The sequence below is a fragment of the Procambarus clarkii genome, chromosome 62, assembly GCF_040958095.1.
Source record: "Procambarus clarkii isolate CNS0578487 chromosome 62, FALCON_Pclarkii_2.0, whole genome shotgun sequence".
Lineage (NCBI taxonomy): Eukaryota > Metazoa > Arthropoda > Malacostraca > Decapoda > Cambaridae > Procambarus > Procambarus clarkii.
In genome coordinates, this window is record NC_091211.1 from 27,792,006 (window position 1) to 27,812,110 (window position 20,105).

The 20,105-nt window shown below is 59.0% G+C and overlaps 1 protein-coding gene across 1 annotated transcript in view; it reads left to right on the top strand.

Moving 5' to 3' along the window:
- LOC123766393 (uncharacterized) overlaps positions 1–20,105 on the top strand; it is a 192,007-nt gene that overhangs the window by 41,131 nt on the left and 130,771 nt on the right. The window lies entirely within an intron of this gene.

Below are 20,105 nucleotides of genomic sequence, written 5' to 3' on the forward strand. Positions count from 1 at the left end.
CCCCAGGCCTCGTACACCTGGCCCCCAGGCCTCGTACACCTGGCCCCCAGGCCTCGTACACCTGGCCCCCAGGCCTCGTACACCTGGCCCCCAGGCCTCGTACACCTGGCCCCCAGGCCTCGTACACCTGGCCCCCAGGCCTCGTACACCTGGCCCCCAGGCCTCGTACACCTGGCCCCCAGGCCTCGTACACCTGGCCCCCAGGCCTCGTACACCTGGCCCCCAGGCCTCGTACACCTGGCCCCCAGGCCTCGTACACCTGGCCCCCAGGCCTCGTACACCTGGCCCCCAGGCCTCGTACACCTGGCCCCCAGGCCTCGTACACCTGGCCCCCAGGCCTCGTACACCTGGCCCCCAGGCCTCGTACACCTGGCCCCCAGGCCTCGTACACCTGGCCCCCAGGCCTCGTACACCTGGCCCCCAGGCCTCGTACACCTGCCCCCCAGGCCTCGTACACCTGGCCCCCAGGCCTCGTACACCTGGCCCCCAGGCCTCGTACACCTGGCCCCCAGGCCTCGTACACCTGGCCCCCAGGCCTCGTACACCTGGCCCCCAGGCCTCGTACACCTGGCCCCCAGGCCTCGTACACCTGGCCCCCAGGCCTCGTACACCTGGCCCCCAGGCCTCGTATACCTGGCCCCCTGGCCTCGTACACCTGGCCCCCAGGCCACGTACACCTGGCCCCCAGGCCTCGTACATGTGGCCCCCCAGGCCTCGTACACCTGGCCCCCAGGCCTCGTACACCTGGCCCCCAGGCCTCGTACACCTGGCCCCCAGGCCTCGTACACGTGGCCCCCAGGCCTCGTACACCTGGCCCCCAGGCCTCGTACACCTGGCCCCCAGGCTTCGTACACCTGGCCCCCAGGCCTCGTACACCTGGCCCCCAGGCCACGTACACCTGGCCCCCAGGCCTCCTACACCTGGCCCCCAGGCCTCGTACATCTGGCCCCCAGGCCTCGTACACCTGGCCCCCAGGCCTCGTACACCTGGCCCCCAGGCCTCGTACACGTGGCCCCCAGGCCTCGTATACGTGGCCCCCAGGCCTCGTACACGTGGCCCCCAGGCCTCGTACACCTGGCCCCCAGGCCTCGTACACCTGGCCACTGGACACACCTGTATGGTGGCTAGACACACCTGCTGGGGTGCCATGAGCAGTGCCGTTACACCTGTGGCTCAGCACTGCACCATTACACAGGAATCCAGTCCGCCTTGAGCACCCTGACCAGCCGCTGTGGTGGCGCACAGGACGTGGAGGCTGGCTCGCTCCTCCTGTGCTAGGGGTGGGGGGGGGGGGGGGGGGGGGTGCGGCTCCTGTGCTAGGGGTGCGTGTGCGCTAATATATGTGACTGTGTAAAGCCATATGTATGTTAGCTGGGTACACCAATCACATGCTAATCACCCTCAATAGTGCATTATATACAAACAGCGAAATACACATGTACACGTGTAAACACGTGGCCAGATTGGGAGACTGGAGAGGCACATGTGTACACCTGAGCACATATATACCCCTTCATCTCATCCCTATTCCTGATACACACCTGTTCCAACCTAACCAAACCTGTCCTTACCTTTGATTAGTCATACCGAATGAATCCTGTGTGTGTACTCACCTGGTTGTGCGTGCGGGGGTTGAGCTTCGGCTCTGTGGTCCCGCCTCTCAACTGTCAATATGCTGGTGTGTAGGTTCCTGAGGTTCTGTAGCTGTAGGGATGCTCAGGTGTGTGGAAGGTGTGGGGAGAGAGGAGGCAGGTGTGTGAGAGGTGTGGCGGCTCTCTGGAAGGTGAGGATGGGTAAGAAACAGGGCCGGGTCGGCATGGGGCATGAGAGGCAGGGTCTAGGTGTCATGAGGGAGGCGTACCGTGGGTACAGTGACGACGTACCGTGGGTACAGTGTCGACGTACCGTGGGTACAGTGTCGACGTACCGTGGGTACAGTGTCGACGTACCGTGGGTACAGTGTCGACGTACCGTTGGTACAGTGTCGACGTACCGTGGATACAGTGTCGAGGTACCGTTGGTACAGTGTCGACGTACCGTTGGTACAGTGACGACGTACCGTGGGTACAGTGACGACGTACCGTGGGTACAGTGACGACGTACCGTGGGTACAGTGACGACGTACCGTGGGTACAGTGACGACGTACCGTGGGTACAGTGACGACGTACCGTGGGTACAGTGACGACGTACCGTGGGTACAGTGACGACGTACCGTGGGTACAGTGACGACGTACCGTGGGTACAGTGACGACGTACCGTGGGTACAGTGACGACCTTCTAGATAACATGACGCATGAACGGAAAACATCATTCATTGGAAGCCTACCAGCCATCCAGAAGGAGTGGGAAAGGAACAACAATTCTAATATACAAGGGGCGGAGGCTATAGTCAGGGATGAAACTGAAGCTGAAACTCAGGAAGTTGTAAACTCTGACTCAGTAGGCCAGGATGAAGATGACGGTAAACTAGAAAGTGTACCAGACAGCACTGACAGCTCGATAGGTACAGACACTACGACGGTTCCCGATAGATCAATTCAGAACAGAAGGACAGACTTATGCAAATTCTATGCAAAGGGCATATGCAGACATAGATATGCTGGTAATAAGAAAGGATTAGAATGCAGTTACCAACATCCCAAAAAATGTTTAAATATGCTTAGGAAAGGTGAGTGTCGATTTGGATGAATATGTAGGTTTTTCCATCCTGACATGTGCCAAACCTCACTGGAGGACAGAAAATGCTATGACCTCAGCTGCCCACACTTTCACGTGAAAGGCACGGAACGCAACATAAAGAGTGGCAAGCAGGATAATGAATTTGGAGGAAACTATATAAATTTTTTATACCAGACCGGAAGAGAATTCAAAAGGAGGAGCATGGAGAGTGTATGGAACTGGATGCCAGATCCACTTGCATTCCAGAATTACAGATACAATTACACACCGAAAGGGAACTACAACTACGACAGACAACTGCCCTACAACAATCAGTACTGGTCAGAACAAACTCATTATGTCCACGAATAATGGGCTTGCCGAAAAAGTCTCCCATTCAAACAATCACTAATAGAGTAACATCATTCATCTTTGCCAACATACAAGGACTGAAAACAAGAACAAACAACAAAGTACAGTTCATAAATGGTCTCCTCACGGAGTCAAATGCAGTATTTGGAGCTTTCACAGAAACCCATACAGGGGAATTGTTGGACAGTGAGATCTGGATTCCAGGATATAACCTATACAGGTGTGATAGGAAAATTAGGTCACATGGAGGAGTGGGTCTGTATATTAGGGAAGACCTTGTATGCTCGGAGCTCCTAAACGTTACAAATGAGGTGGTAGAGGTACTGGGATTAAAAATAGAGAAAATAAATTTAGTGATATTCTAATATACAAACCGCCAGATGCAACGGCTGAGGAATTCACAGAACAGATAAACAAAATAGAGAATAGCCTTGATAATTTGGAGAACCCGATACCTGATATTATCTTCCTAGGTGACTTCAACTTGCCTAGTCTCAGGTGGAAAATAGCAAACAATAATATTATACCAGGAAATCTATCAGGATCTAACCAACCACAGATTAGAAAACTACTTGATTCTGTGACAAATTTTCACTCAATCAGCAGATATCGGAGCCAACGAGAAATGAAAATATTCTAGATCTGGTCTTTACGAACAATGAAGACATTATCAGAGACATTACGATATCAGATACCACATACTCAGATCACAAGCTCATTGAAGTGCAAACGACCATCAATACTCAGAATAGACCTAAAACGTTGATAAAGCGAGAGGGGCTATTCAGTAAATTCAATTTTAATAATAAAAGGATAGACTGGGAGATAATAAACAGGGAACTTACAAACATTCCATGGGGAACTGTTCTAAGTAATACAAGTCCTACAGAAGGAATAGAAAAACTGACTTCGAAAGCGTATCAAGTCTGTCTGAAACATGTTCCTTTGAGGAAAGCCAGAAAGAGATCTAACGTAGAAAGAGAACGCAGACGACACTATAAACGCAGGAAAAAAAATAACGGAACTGCTTATGCAGACACGAATTTCCCGTCAAAGAAGGAATAATTTAAATAGGGAGATTGAAGAAATCGAACGGAAATTGAAACACTCATATGAAACTGAAGAAAGGCAGTTAGAACAGAAAGCAATTCAGGAAATAAAGAAAAATCCAAAATATTTCTTCACATATGCGAAATCAAAAGCAAAAACCACTGCCAGTATTGGACCTATTCGTACAAGTGAAGGTTCATACACGGAGGATGACAAAGAAATTAGTGAAATCCTAAAAATGCAGTATGAGGACATGTTTAGCACTCCAATAAACAACATGAAAGTGGAAGATCCAGACAATTTCTTTATGCGAGATATTCAAACCCCTGTAAATATAACTGATATCAACACGAGCGCACTAAATTTTGAAAGAGAAATTGAAAACATGCCCATGCACTCGGCCCCAGGTCCAGACTCATGGAATTCAATATTTATAAAGAAATGCAAAGTGCCGGTAGCACAGGCACTCAGTATAGTGTGGAGGAAGAGCTTGGACACGGGGGAGATACCAGATGCACTTAAAGTAGCAGACATAGCCCCTCTACACAAGGGAGGGAGCAAAGCATTGGCAAAGAATTATAGACCAGTTGCACTAACATCGCACATCATAAAAGTATTTGAGAGAGTGATTAGGAGTCAGGTCACCAATTTCATGGAGACCAATGACCTTCACAACCCAGGCCAACATGGATTTCGAGCGGGAAGATCGTGCCTCTCACAGCTACTTGACCACTACGACAAAGTCACTGAGGCATTAGAAGAGAAACAGAATGCTGATGTGATATACACGGACTTCGCAAAGGCTTTCGATAAATGTGACCATGGCGTGATAGCACACAAAATGAAGTCAATGGGAATAACCGGTAAAGTAGGACGCTGGATACTCAGTTTTCTGTCAAACAGGACTCGGCGAGTAACGGTCAACCATATAAAATCTAGTCCAAGTGCAGTTAAAAGCTCTGTACCTCAGGGTACAGTCCTTGCACCGCCGCTTTTCCTTATTCTCATATCAGATATAGACAAAAATACAAGTCACAGCTTCGTATCATCCTTTGCAGATGACACAAAAATCAGTATGAAAATTATCTCGGCTGAAGATACTGAAAAACTTCAAGCTGATATTAATAAAGTTTTCGACTGGGCATCAGAAAATAACATGATGTTTAACAGTGATAAATTCCAGGTACTCAGGTACGGTAAAAATGAGGACCTTAAACATAATACAGGGTACAAAACACAATCAAATGTACCGATAGTAGGAAAACAGCATGTAAAGGATTTGGGAATAATAATGTCTGACGACCTAACGTTTAGGGAGCATAACCAAGCAAATATTGCGACAGCCAGAAAAATGATCGGATGGATTACGAGAACTTTCAAATCCAGGGATCCCATCACAATGGTTGTACTCTTCAAGTCACTTGTGTTGTCCCGTCTTGAGTACTGCTCAGTACTCACTTCCCCCTTCAGAGCAGGAGAGATTGCTGAAATAGAGGGAATACAGAGAACTTATACGGCACGCATAGACGCAATAAAGCACCTAAATTATTGGGATCGTCTCAAAGCCCTCCAAATGTACTCACTAGAAAGAAGACGAGAGAGATATCAAATAATATACACCTGGAAGATACTGGAGGGCAAAGTACCAAATCTACACAGTAAAGTAACAACGTACTGGAGTGAACGATATGGAAGAAAATGCAGAATAGAACCAGTGAAGAGCAGAGGTGCCATAGGCACAATCAGAGAACACTGTATAAACATCAGAGGTCCGCGGTTGTTCAACGTCCTCCCAGCAAGCATAAGAAATATTGCCGGAACAACCGTGGACATCTTCAAGAGGAAACTAGATTTATTCCTCCAAGGAGTGCCGGACCAACCGGGCTGTGGTGGGTATGTGGGCCTGCGGGACGCTCCAAGCAACAGCCTGGTGGACCAAACTCTCACAAGTCAAGCCTGGCCTCGGGCCGGGCTTGGGGAGTAGAACAACTCCCAGAACCCCATCAACCAGGTATCAACCAGTGACGGTGGGGGTGGGTGGGGAACCTTCGTCACGGTGGGGGGTGGGTGGGGCACCTTTGTCACGGTGGGGGTGGGTGGGGCACCTTTGTCACGGTGGGGGTGGGTGGGGCACCTTTGTCACGGTGGGGGTGGGTGGGGCACCTTTGTCACGGTGGGGGTGGGTGGGGCACCTTTGTCACGGTGGGGGGGAAGGCGACCTTTGTCACGGTGGGGGTGGGTGGGGGACCTTTGTCACGGTGGGGGTGGGTGGGGGACCTTTGTCACGGTGGGGGTGGGTGGGGACCTTTGTCACGGTGGGGGTGGGTGGGGGACCTTTGTCACGGTGGGGGTGGGTGGTGGACCTTTGTCACGGTGGGGGTGGGTGGGGGCGAGGGTGGGGGTTGTGGGGGTGTAGGGGCGCCGTGTGGGCGTGGAAGTAGGGGGGGGGGACATGGACCCCACAACCAAGTGGTCACGGGCGGGTAGACACCCCCCACCCCCCCAAGACACGGACGGAGCCACCCCCCAAGACACGGACGGAGCCACGCCCTCCCCCCCCCCCCTCCCAAGACACGGACGGAGCCACGCCCTCCCCCCCCCCCTCCCAAGACACGGACGGAGCCACGCCCTCCCCCCCCTCCCAAGACACTGACGGAGCCACGCCCTCCCCCCCCCCTCCCAAGACACGGACGGAGCGCCATGCCCGCCCTCCCCCCCCCTCCCAAGACATGGACGGAGCCACCCTCCAAGACACGGACGGAGCCACCCCACAAGACACGGACGGAGCCACCCCCCCAAGACACGGACGGAGCCACCCCCCCAAGACACGGACGGAGCCACCCCCCAAGACACGGACGGAGCCACCCCCCAAGACACGGACGGAGCCACCCCCCAAGACACGGACGGAGCCACCCCCCAAGACACGGACGGAGCCACCCCCCAAGACACGGACGGAGCCACCCCCCAAGACACGGACGGAGCCACCCCCCAAGACACGGACGGAGCCACCCCCCAAGACACGGACGGAGCCACCCCCCAAGACACGGACGGAGCCACCCCCCAAGACACGGACGGAGCCACCCCCCAAGACACGGACGGAGCCACCCCCCAAGACACGGACGGAGCCACCCCCCAAGACACGGACGGAGCCACCCCCCAAGACACGGACGGAGCCACCCCCCAAGACACGGACGGAGCCACCCCCCCCAAGACACGGACGGAGCCACCCCCCCAAGACACGGACGGAGCCACCCCCCCAAGACACGGACGGAGCCACCCCCCCAAGACACGGACGGAGCCACCCCCCCCCCCAAGACACGGACGGAGCCACCCCCCCCAAGACACGGACGGAGCCACCCCCCCCAAGACACGGACGGAGCCACCCCCCCAAGACACGGACGGAGCCACCCCCAAGACACGGACGGAGCCACCCCCCCAAGACACGGACGGAGCCACCCCCCAAGACACGGACGGAGCCACCCCCCCCCCCCCCCCCCCCAAGACACGGACGAACCCATTCCACAAGACACGGACGGAGCCACCCCTCCAAGGAACGGACGGAGCCACCCCCCCCCAAGACACGGACGGAGCCACCCCCCAAGACACGGACGGAGCCACCCCCCAAGACACGGACGGAGCCACCCCCCAAGACACGGACGGAGCCACCCCCCAAGACACGGACGGAGCCACCCCCACCCCCAAGACACGGACGGAGCCACCCCCCCAAGACACGGACGGAGCCACCCCTAGAGGAACGGACGGAGCCACCCCTCAAGGAACGGACGGAGCCACCCCCAAGACACGGACGGAGCCACCACCCAAGACACGGACGGAGCCACCACCCAAGACACGGACGGAGCCACCCCCCCAAGACACGGACGGAGCCACCCCCCAAGACACGGACGGAGCCACCCCCCAAGACACGGACGGAGCCACCCCCCAAGACACGGACGGAGCCACCCCCAAGACACGGACGGACCACCCCCCCCAAGACACGGACGGAGCCACCCCCCAAGACACGGACGGAGCCACCCCCCAAGACACGGACGGAGCCACCCCCCAAGACACGGACGGAGCCACCCCCCAAGACACGGACGGAGCCACCCCCCAAGACACGGACGGAGCCACCCCCCCAAGACACGGACGGAGCCACCCCCCAAGACACGGACGGACCATCCCCCCAAGACACGGACGGAGCTACCCCCCAAGACACGGACGGAGCTACCCCCCAAGACACGGACGGAGCCACCCCCCAAGACACGGACGGAGCCACTCCCTCCCCCCAAGACACGGACGGACCACCCCCACCCCCAAGACACGGACGGACCACCCCCACCCCCAAGACACGGACGGACCACCCCCCAAGATACGGACGGACCACCCCCCAAGACACGGACGGAACCACCCACCCCCCAATACACGGACGGACCCACCCCCCAAGACACGGACGGACCCCCCCCCCCCAAGACACGGACGGGCCCACCCCCCCCAAGACACGGACGGACCCCCCCACTTTTTGTTCCCGCCAAGGAGAGGAATGAATACTGATGACACACTGACCAGCTCACACTGACCAGCTCACACTGACCAGCTCACACTGACCAGCTCACACTGACCAGCTCACACTGACCAGCTCACACTGACATTCATGCTACTCACCCTTCACACTCACTGTTCTTGTTGCCGTGGGGCTCACAGGGCCCTGGGCGGGGCTCACAGGGCCCTGGGCGGGGCTCACAAAGCCCTGGGCGGGGCTCACAAACCCTGGGCGGGGCTCACAGGGCCCTGGGCGGGGCTCACAAACCTTGGGCGGGGCTCACAGGGCCCTGGGCGGGGCTCACAAACCCTGGGCGGGGCTCACAGGGCCCTGGGCGGGGCTCACAAACCCTGGGCGGGGCTCACAGGGCCCTGGGCGGGGCTCACAGGGCCCTGGGCGGGGCTCACAGGGCCCTGGGCGGGGCTCACAGGGCCCTGGGCGGGGCTCGGCCTCCTGTGAGGGTGAGCCCGGTGCTCACCCTCACTACCTCAAGTATATATTGTGGGGACCCACCTCTGAGATCGAGACCTGTGTTCGAGACAGAGCACCGCTCCTGAGCCAGTAAGTTACGGGCTCACCATAGCCCGTGCTACTTGGAACTTGTTCCGAGTAGCTGAATCTATATCAACAACCTGTGAGATTTATAATTATTTAATTTATATGAATGTATATAGAATTTATATTCACGTTAATTTATATATTTCGATAGCAATTTGTATGATGTTTAGCGGACTGTATTTCTGCAATATTCTCACAAATCGACACCTTACTCATTAGGGGGGGGGTGGTTATCTTGAGATGATTTCGGGGCTTTAGTGTCCCCGCGGCCCGGTCCTCGATCAGGCCTCCACCCCTAGGAAGCAGCCCGTGACAGCTGACTAACACCCAGGTACCTATTTTACTGCTAGGTAACAGGGGTACAGGGTGAAAGAAACCCTGCCCATTATTTCTCGCCGGCGCCCGGGATCGAACCCGGGACCACAAGATCACAAGTCCAGCGTGCTGTCCGCTTGGCCGACCGGCTCCCGGGGGGGGTTGTATTAAATTTCTATATATGCAGCCAATCAAACTACAGTATTAAACTACATATATTAGTAATGATAATCAAGAGGCCTTATCTTATTGTGTGGTAGGCTTAGTCCACCAGGTATAAACCAGGATAATGATACCAAATAATCCTCAGTCGAGACTACCATCCACCACCCATGTACTGATGTACCAAGATTAATTCTTGCTTCCTCTTCTATACCTATTAAAAGGACACATGCTGTAAAGCAGGAATCCTATATATGACAGCTATATCAGAGAAAATACTGTATATTATATAAGATAAGGACGAAGGAGTAATTACCTGGGGTTTAGTCGCTTGTTCGTGTTCTAATCAGTTCGCCCTATATCTACCTAACATTAACTGGCCAGAAATGTGGTAATAAATGGGTTTCGGTAAGACACTTCCCTTGTTTGGATGTTGACGGCGTGTTGATGATGGTAGAAGCACTAATTTGGTCTCCATAACGCTTCGTCCGAGGGAGAATTATAGGAGCTGAATTTGCTCCAGCGACTCTGGTCGTAAACAACAATGGCTGACCTCTCCCCACTGACGCTCCCGGCTCTCCTTGTCCACATGTCAGTAATTGGTAAAAAGGTCACTTTTTACTCTATTTTGGTACTGATAATTAAGTTAATTCAAATAAGATTTTTAATGATGTTAAAAGTCCAAAGACTGCTTTATTAAGCATAATTCCCAACAGAATAGCTGGTGAATTTATAGCGCTATGTGGTAATGATATCCCGTTTTCTATTGACGGAAATTTCCACTACAGGCTACATTTTCTATGGGTTAACTTGTGTGTACAACAGCAGCAATATTATCTGCTTATTGTCTTTAATATTAGTAAATGGTGTCGGGTTTTCCGACATATATGGCAGGCCGGAGCTACACTAGTGAAGTTGTACTTCAGTACTGTCACATCCCACCTGTCACACTCCACCTGTCACATCCCACCTGTCACTCTCCACCTGTCATACTCCACCTGTCACATCCCACCTGTCACTCTCCACCTGTCATACTCCTACGTCAGTTGTGGCAGGTGTGCCACTGCTGCTTGTGGTGTTGGATGGTTGTGATGGTGTGGTTGTAAGTGTATAGTTGTAAGTGTAAGTGTTAGGGCGGGTCCTCGGCCACCAGCGGCCTCCCGGGGGCCAACTGAGGCCAGGAGAGTCATGACGGTGGATCACCTGTAGGTCTACTTTAACTTGATTTCGGGGCTCAACGTCCCCGCGGCCCGGTCTAGTTCCTCCTGGACCTAGACATGGGCGTGCTCCCAAGAGTGGTCGAGCGAACTCTTGCCTCTCTCATCATAATTTCTTCTCAGACATAAATATTATATACGTGTACATTTAAGTTGATAGTTTGCGCATGGTTAAGTCGTTAATGGCGGGTAAACACGGGGACAATTACAGATGTGACGGGGGACAAGGTCTGAATGCCGCCAGCACCGTCGGCAAGGTCTAAGTGCACCTTCCCTACCAGTAAGAGCATCGCTCTTAAGAGCGTTGTGACCTCGAGACGGGACATGCCCCGCTGCTCCTGTTCCGCCCATCACCAGGTGGTTGGCGACCACGGCCAATTACGGCGGAGGGCTCCAATGGCCAGGGTGGTTCCCTGATGGTGGTGCTTGGCTCAGCGCCTCCACGGAACTGTCTTCATCTTTATCATGTAGCTCACAAGGAGCTGCGGCTCAGCCTCGAGGGCCTCCAGCAAATTAGATCTAACTCAAGTCCATTCATCAGAGCATTTTAGAATCATTCTAAAATGTTCTGATGAAGGCGAAGTGAGCCGAAAACGCGGTTAGAATTATCTTTTTTTACTATATTTACTGCTAGGTGAACATGGGCATTAGGCAAAAGAAACGTTGGCCATTTGTTTCTGCCTGGACTGGGAACGTTACCCGTGGTCAGAGGACTGTTAGCCGCGAGCGGTGGCCGCTCGGCCGCCAGGACCTGCGTGTGGCCGTGCCAGGAAGCTACACCTTGTGAGTGACCTTGAGGCGCCAGCTGCTCCATCTGGCCGCCACCGGAGGTGTCGTTGACTTTCCCGGGTCGGGGGTCGAGGTGGGGGGCGTCACGGGCTCCTGCGCCCTCCCCTGTGTTTGGCCTCAACGGTATTGTGTGGGGGACCAGTGTGGGGGACCAGTGTGGGGGACCAGTGTGAGGGACCAGTGTGGGGTGTCATGGTGTGGGGGACCAGTGTGGGGTGTCATGGTGTGGGGGACCAGTGTGGGGGGCCAATGTGGGGGACCAGTGTGGGGTGTCATGGTGTGGGGGACCAGTGTGGGGGACCAGTGTGGGGTGTCATGGTGTGGGGGACCAGTGTGGGGTGTCATGGTGTGGGGAACCAGTGTGGGGGGCCAATGTGGGGGACCAGTGTGGGGGGCCAGTGTGGGGGGCCAGTGTGGGGGACCAGTGTGGGGGACCAGTGTGGGGGGACCAGTGTGGGGTGTCATGGTGTGGGGGAGCAGTGTGGGGGACCAGTGTGGGGGGACCAGTCTGGGGTGTCATGGTGTGGGGGAGCAGTGTGGGGGGCCAGTGTGGGGTGTCATGGTGTGGGGGACCAGTGTGGGGGGTCAGTGTGGGGGACCAGTGTGGGGTGTCATGGTGTGGGGGACCAGTGTGGGGGACCAGTGTGGGGGACCAGTGTGGGGGACCAGTGTGGGGGGACCAGTGTGAGGGGCCAGTGTGGGGGGCCAGTGTGGGGTGTCATGGTGTGGGGGACCAGTGTGGGGGACCAGTGTGGGGGACCAGTGTGGGGGACCAGTGTGGAGGGCCAGTGTGGGGTGTCATGGTGTGGGGGACCAGTGTGGGGGGACCAGTGTGGGGGGCCAGTGTGGGGGGCCAGTGTGAGGTGTCATGGTGTGGGGGACCAGTGTGGGGGACCAGTGTGGGGGACCAGTGTGGGGTGTCATGGTGTGGAGGACCAGTGTGGGGGGCCAGTGTGGGGGTCAGTGTGGGGGACCAGTGTGGGGTGTCATGGTGTGGGGGACCAGTGTGGGGTGTCATGGTGTGGGGGACCAGTGTGGGGGACCAGTGTGGGGGACCAGTGTGGGGTGTCATGGTGTGAGGGGACCAGTGTGGGGGACCAGTGTGGGGTGTCATGGTGTGAGGGGACCAGTGTGGGGGACCAGTGTGGGGTGTCATGGTGTGGGGGACCAGTGTGGGGTGTCATGGTGTGAGGGACCAGTGTGGGGGACCAGTGTGGGGTGTCATGGTGTGAGGGACCAGTGTGGGGTGTCATGGTGTGGGGGACCAGTGTGAGGGGACCAGTGTGGGGGACCAGTGTGGGGTGTCATGGTGTGGGGGACCAGTGTGGGGGACCAGTGTGGGGTGTCATGGTGTGAGGGACCAGTGTGGGGTGTCATGGTGTGGGGGACCAGTGTGGGGGACCAGTGTGAGGGACCAGTGTAAGGGACCAGTGTGGGGTGTCATGGTGTGAGGGGACCAGTGTGGGGGACCAGTGTGGGGGACCAGTGTGGGGGACCAGTGTGGGGGGCCAGTGTGGGGTGTCATGGTGTGGGGGACCAGTGTGGGGTGTCATGGTGTGGGGGACCAGTGTGGGGGACCAGTGTGGGGTGTCATGGTGTGGGGGACCAGTGTGAGGGACCAGTGTGGGGGACCAGTGTGGGGTGTCATGGTGTGGGGGGACCAGTGTGGGGGACCAGTGTGGGGTGTCATGGTGTGGGGGACCAGTGTGGGGGACCAGTGTGGGGTGTCATGGTGTGAGGGACCAGTGTGGGGGACCAGTGTGGGGTGTCATGGTGTGGGGGACCAGTGTGGGGGACCAGTGTGGGGTGTCATGGTGTGGGGGACCAGTGTGGGGGACCAGTGTGGGGTGTCATGGTGTGGGGGACCAGTGTGGGGTGTCATGGTGTGGGGAACCAGTGTGGGGGGCCAATGTGGGGGACCAGTGTGGGGTGTCATGGTGTGGGGGACCAGTGTGGGGTGTCATGGTGTGGGGGACCAGTGTGGGGGACCAGTGTGGGGGGCCAATGTGGGGGACCAGTGTGGGGTGTCATGGTGTGGGGGACCAGTGTGGGGGGCCAGTGTGGGGGGCCAGTGTGGGGGACCAGTGTGGGGGACCAGTGTGGGGGGACCAGTGTGGGGTGTCATGGTGTGGGGGAGCAGTGTGGGGGACCAGTGTGGGGGACCAGTGTGGGGTGTCATGGTGTGGGGGACCAGTGTGGGGGGACCAGTGTGGGGTGTCATGGTGTGGGGGACCAGTGTGGGGGGACCAGTGTGGGGTGTCATGGTGTGGGGGACCAGTGTGGGGGGTCAGTGTGGGGGACCAGTGTGGGGTGTCATGGTGTGGGGGACCAGTGTGGGGGACCAGTGTGGGGGACCAGTGTGGGGGACCAGTGTGGGGGGACCAGTGTGGGGGGACCAGTGTGGGGGGCCAGTGTGGGGGGCCAGTGTGGGGTGTCATGGTGTGGGGGACCAGTGTGGGGGACCAGTGTGGGGGACCAGTGTGGGGGACCAGTGTGGAGGGCCAGTGTGGGGTGTCATGGTGTGGGGGACCAGTGTGGGGGGCCAGTGTGGGGGGCTAGTGTGGGGTGTCATGGTGTGGGGGACCAGTGTGGGGGACCAGTGTGGGGGACCAGTGTGGGGTGTCATGGTGTGGGGGACCAGTGTGGGGGGCCAGTGTGGGGGTCAGTGTGGGGGACCAGTGTGGGGTGTCATGGTGTGGGGGACCAGTGTGGGGTGTCATGGTGTGGGGGACCAGTGTGGGGGACCAGTGTGGGGGACCAGTGTGGGGTGTCATGGTGTGAGGGGACCAGTGTGGGGGACCAGTGTGGGGTGTCAGGGTGTGGGGGACCAGTGTGGGGTGTCATGGTGTGGGGGACCAGTGTGGGGTGTCATGGTGTGGGGGACCAGTGTGGGGGACCAGTGTGGGGTGTCATGGTGTGGGGGACCAGTGTGGGGGACCAGTGTGGGGGACCAGTGTGGGGGACCAGTGTGGAGGGCCAGTGTGGGGTGTCATGGTGTGGGGGACCAGTGTGGGGGGACCAGTGTGGGGGGCCAGTGTGGGGGGCTAGTGTGGGGTGTCATGGTGTGGGGGACCAGTGTGGGGGACCAGTGTGGGGTGTCATGGTGTGGGGGACCAGTGTGGGGGGCCAGTGTGGGGGTCAGTGTGGGGGACCAGTGTGGGGTGTCATGGTGTGGGGGACCAGTGTGGGGTGTCATGGTGTGGGGGACCAGTGTGGGGGACCAGTGTGGGGGACCAGTGTGGGGTGTCATGGTGTGAGGGGACCAGTGTGGGGGACCAGTGTGGGGTGTCAGGGTGTGGGGGACCAGTGTGGGGTGTCATGGTGTGAGGGACCAGTGTGGGGTGTCATGGTGTGGGGGACCAGTGTGGGGGACCAGTGTGGGGTGTCATGGTGTGAGGGACCAGTGTGGGGTGTCATGGTGTGGGGGACCAGTGTGAGGGGACCAGTGTGGGGGACCAGTGTGGGGTGTCATGGTGTGGGGGACCAGTGTGGGGTGTCATGGTGTGAGGGACCAGTGTGGGGTGTCATGGTGTGGGGGACCAGTGTGGGGGACCAGTGTGAGGGACCAGTGTGGGGGACCAGTGTGGGGTGTCATGGTGTGAGGGGACCAGTGTGGGGGACCAGTGTGGGGGGACCAGTGTGGGGGGCCAGTGTGGGGTGTCATGGTGTGGGGGACCAGTGTGGGGACCAGTGTGGGGGACCAGTGTGGAGGGCCAGTGTGGGGGACCAGTGTGGGGTGTCATGGTGTGGGGGACCAGTGTGGGGGCCAGTGTGGGGGACCAGTGTGGGGTGTCATGGTGTGGGGGACCAGTGTGGGGGACCAGTGTGGGGGACCAGTGTGGGGTGTCATGGTGTGGGGGACCAGTGTGGGGGACCAGTGTGGGGTGTCATGGTGTGGGGGACCAGTGTGGGGGACCAGTGTGGGGTGTCATGGTGTGGGGGACCAGTGTGGGGGACCAGTGTGGGGTGTCATGGTGTGGGGGACCAGTGTGGGGGACCAGTGTGGGGTGTCATGGTGTGAGGGACCAGTGTGGGGGACCAGTGTGGGGTGTCATGGTGTGGGGGACCAGTGTGGGGGACCAGTGTGGGGGACCAGAGTGGGGGACCAGTGTGGGGTGTCATGGTGTGGGGTGTCATGGTGTGGGGGACCAGTGTGGGGGACCAGTGTGGGGGGTCAGTGTGGGGGACCAGTGTGGGGGACCAGTGTGGGGGACCAGTGTGGGGTGTCATGGTGTGGGGGACCAGTGTGGGGGACCAGTGTGGGGGACCAGAGTGGGGGACCAGTGTGGGGTGTCATGGTGTGGGGTGTCATGGTGTGGGGGACCAGTGTGGGGGACCAGTGTGGGGGTCAGTGTGGGGGACCAGTGTGGGGGACCAGTGTGGGGTGTCATGGTGTGGGGGACCAGTGTGGGGGACCAGTGTGGGGTGTCATGGTGTGGGGGACCAGTGTGGGGTGTCATGGTGTGGGGGACCAGTGTGGGGGACCAGTGTGGGGTGTCATGGTGTGGGGGACCAGTGTGGGGTGTCATGGTGTGGGGGACCAGTGTGGGGTGTCATGGTGTGGGGGACCAGTGTGGGGTGTCATGGTGTGGGGGACCAGTGTGGGGTGTCATGGTGTGGGGTGTCATGGTGTGGGGGACCAGTGTGGGGTGACATGATGTGGGGAACCAGTGTGGGGGACCAGTGTGGGGTGTCATGGTGTGGGGGACCAGTGTGGGGTGTCATGGTGTGAGGGGTCAGTGTGGGGGACCAGTGTGGGGGACCAGTGTGGGGTGTCATGGTGTGGGGGACCAGTGTGGGGGACCAGTGTGGGGGACCAGTGTGGGGGACCAGTGCGGGGTGTCATGGTGTGGGGGACCAGTGTGGGGTGTCATGGTGTGGGGGACCAGTGTGGGGGACCAGTGTGGGGTGTCATGGTGTGGGGGACCAGTGTGGGGTGTCATGGTGTGGGGGACCAGTGTGGGGTGTCATGGTGTGGGGGACCAGTGTGGGGTGTCATGGTGTGGGGGACCAGTGTGGGGGACCAGTGTGGGTGTCATGGTGTGGGGGACCAGTGTGGGGTGTCATGGTGTGGGGGACCAGTGTGGGGGACCAGTGTGGGGTGTCATGGTGTGAGGGGTCAGTGTGGGGGACCAGTGTGGGGGACCAGTGTGGGGTGTCATGGTGTGGGGGACCAGTGTGGGGTGTCATGGTGTGGGGGACCAGTGTGGGGTGTCATGGTGTGGGGGGTCAGTGTGGGGGACAAGTGTGGGGTGTCATGGTGTGGGGGGTCAGTGTGGGGGACCAGTGTGAGGGACCAGTGTGAGGGACCAGTGTGGGGGGACCAGTGTGGGGTGTCATGGTGTGGGGGGTCAGTGTGGGGGACCAGTGTGGGGGACCAGTGTGGGGGACCAGTGTGGGGTGTCATGGTGTGGGGGGTCAGTGTGGGGGACCAGTGTGAGGGACCAGTGTGGGGGGCCAGTGTGGGGGGCCAGTGTGGGGGACCAGTGTGAGGGACCAGTGTGGGGGACCAGTGTGGGGTGTCATGGTGTGGGGGACCAGTGTGGGGTGTCATGGTGTGAGGGACCAGTGTGGGGGACCAGTGTGGGGTGTTATGGTGTGAGGGACCAGTGTGGGGGACCAGTGTGGGGGACCAGTGTGGGGTGTCATGGTGTGAGGGACCAGTGTGGGGGACCAGTGTGGGGGACCAGTGTGGGGTGTCATGGTGTGAGGGACCAGTGTGGGGGACCAGTGTGGGGGACCAGTGTGAGGGACCAGTGTGGGGGCCAGTGTGGGGTGTCATGGTGTGAGGGACCAGTGTGGGGGACCAGTGTGAGGGACCAGTGTGAGGGACCAGTGTGGGGTGTCATGGTGTGAGGGACCAGTGTGGGGGACCAGTGTGGGGTGTCATGGTGTGAGGGACCAGTGTGGGGGACCAGTGTGGGGTGTCATGGTGTGAGGGACCAGTGTGGGGGACCAGTGTGGGGGACCAGTGTGGGGTGTCATGGTGTGAGGGACCAGTGTGGGGGACCAGTGTGGGGGACCAGTGTGGGGGACCAGTGTGGGGACCAGTGTGGGGGACCAGTGTGGGGTGTCATGGTGTGAGGGACCAGTGTGGGGGACCAGTGTGGGGTGTCATGGTGTGAGGGACCAGTGTGGGGGACCAGTGTGGGGGACCAGTGTGGGGGACCAGTGTGGGGACCAGTGTGGGGGACCAGTGTGGGGTGTCATGGTGTGAGGGACCAGTGTGGGGGACCAGTGTGGGGTGTCATGGTGTGAGGGACCAGTGTGGGGGACCAGTGTGGGGTGTCATGGTGTGAGGGACCAGTGTGGGGAACCAGTGTGGGGTGTCATGGTGTGGGGGACCAGTGTGGGGTGTCATGGTGTGAGGGACCAGTGTGGGGGGACCAGTGTGGGGGACCAGTGTGGGGTGTCATGGTGTGAGGGACCAGTGTGGGGTGTCATGGTGTGAGGGACCAGTGTGGGGGACCAGTGTGGGGGACCAGTGTGGGGTGTCATGGTGTGAGGGACCAGTGTGGGGGACCAGTGTGGGGTGTCATGGTGTGGGGGACCAGTGTGGGGTGTCATGGTGTGGGGGACCAGTGTGGGGTGTCATGGTGTGGGGGACCAGTGTGGGGTGTCATGGTGTGGGGGGCCAGTGTGGGGGACCAGTGTGGGGTGTCATGGTGTGGGGGACCAGTGTGGGGTGTCATGGTGTGGGGGACCAGTGTGGGGTGTCATGGTGTGGGGTACCAGTGTGGGGTGTCATGGTGTGGGGTGTCATGGTGTGGGGGACCAGTGTGGGGGACCAGTGTGGGGGACCAGTGTGGGGTGTCATGGTGTGGGGGACCAGTGTGGGGGACCAGTGTGGGGGACCAGTGTGGGGTGTCATGGTGTGGGGGACCAGTGTGGGGTGTCATGGTGTGGGGGACCAGTGTGGGGGACCAGTGTGGGGTGTCATGGTGTGGGGGACCAGTGTGGGGGACCAGTGTGGGGTGTCATGGTGTGGGGGACCAGTGTGGGGGACCAGTGTGGGGTGTCATGGTGTGGGGTGTCATGGTGTGGGGGACCAGTGTGGGGTGTCATGGTGTGGGGTGTCATGGTGTGGGGGACCAGTGTGGGGGACCAGTGTGGGGGACCAGTGTGGGGTGTCATGGTGTGGGGGACCAGTGTGGGGTGTCATGGTGTGGGGGACCAGTGTGGGGTGTCATGGTGTGGGGGACCAGTGTGGGGTGTCATGGTGTGGGGGACCAGTGTGGGGTGTCATGGTGTGGGGGACCAGTGTGGGGGACCAGTGTGGGGGACCAGTGTGGGGTGTCATGGTGTGGGGGACCAGTGTGGGGGACCAGTGTGGGGTGTCATGGTGTGGGGGACCAGTGTGGGGTGTCATGGTGTGGGGGACCAGTGTGGGGTGTCATGGTGTGGGGGACCAGTGTGGGGTGTCATGGTGTGGGGGACCAGTGTGGGGGACCAGTGTGGGGTGTCATGGTGTGGGGGACCAGTGTGGGGGACCAGTGTGGGGTGTCATGGTGTGGGGGACCAGTGTGGGGTGTCATGGTGTGGGGGACCAGTGTGGGGTGTCATGGTTGGGGGACCAGTGTGGGGGACCAGTGTGGGGTGTCATGGTGTGAGGGACCAGTGTGGGGGACCAGTGTGGGGTGTCATGGTGTGGGGGACCAGTGTGGGGTGTCATGGTGTGGGGGACCAGTGTGGGGGACCAGTGTGGGGTGTCATGGTGTGGGGGACCAGTGTGGGGGACCAGTGTGGGGTGTCATGGTGTGGGGGACCAGTGTGGGGGACTAGTGTGGGGGACCAGTGTGGGGTGTCATGGTGTGAGGGACCAGTGTGGGGGACCAGTGTGGGGGACCAGTGTGGGGTGTCATGGTGTGGGGGACCAGTGTGGGGTGTCATGGTGTGGGGGACCAGTGTGGGGGACCAGTGTGGGGTGTCATGGTGTGGGGGACCAGTGTGGGGTGTCATGGTGTGGGGGACCAGTGTGGGGGACCAGTGTGAGGGACCAGTGTGGGGGGCCAGTGTGGGGGACCAGTGTGAGGGACCAGTGTGGGGGACCAGTGTGAGGGACCAGTGTGGGGTGTCATGGTGTGGGGGACCAGTGTGGGGTGTCATGGTGTGGGGGACCAGTGTGAGGGACCAGTGTGGGGTGTCATGGTGTGAGGGACCAGTGTGGGGGACCAGTGTGGGGTGTCATGGTGTGGGGGACCAGTGTGGGGTGTCATGGTGTGGGGGACCAGTGTGGGGTGTCATGGTGTGGGGGACCAGTGTGGGGGACCAGTGTGGGGTGTCATGGTGTGGGGGACCAGTGTGGGGGACCAGTGTGGGGTGTCATGGTGTGGGGGACCAGTGTGGGGTGTTTCCAAGTTCCTTAACATGGAAACTTAACAATCAAATTGACATTTATAAATGTAAACAAACCCGCCATGATTGTTAAAAGATGTACATGTTCCGT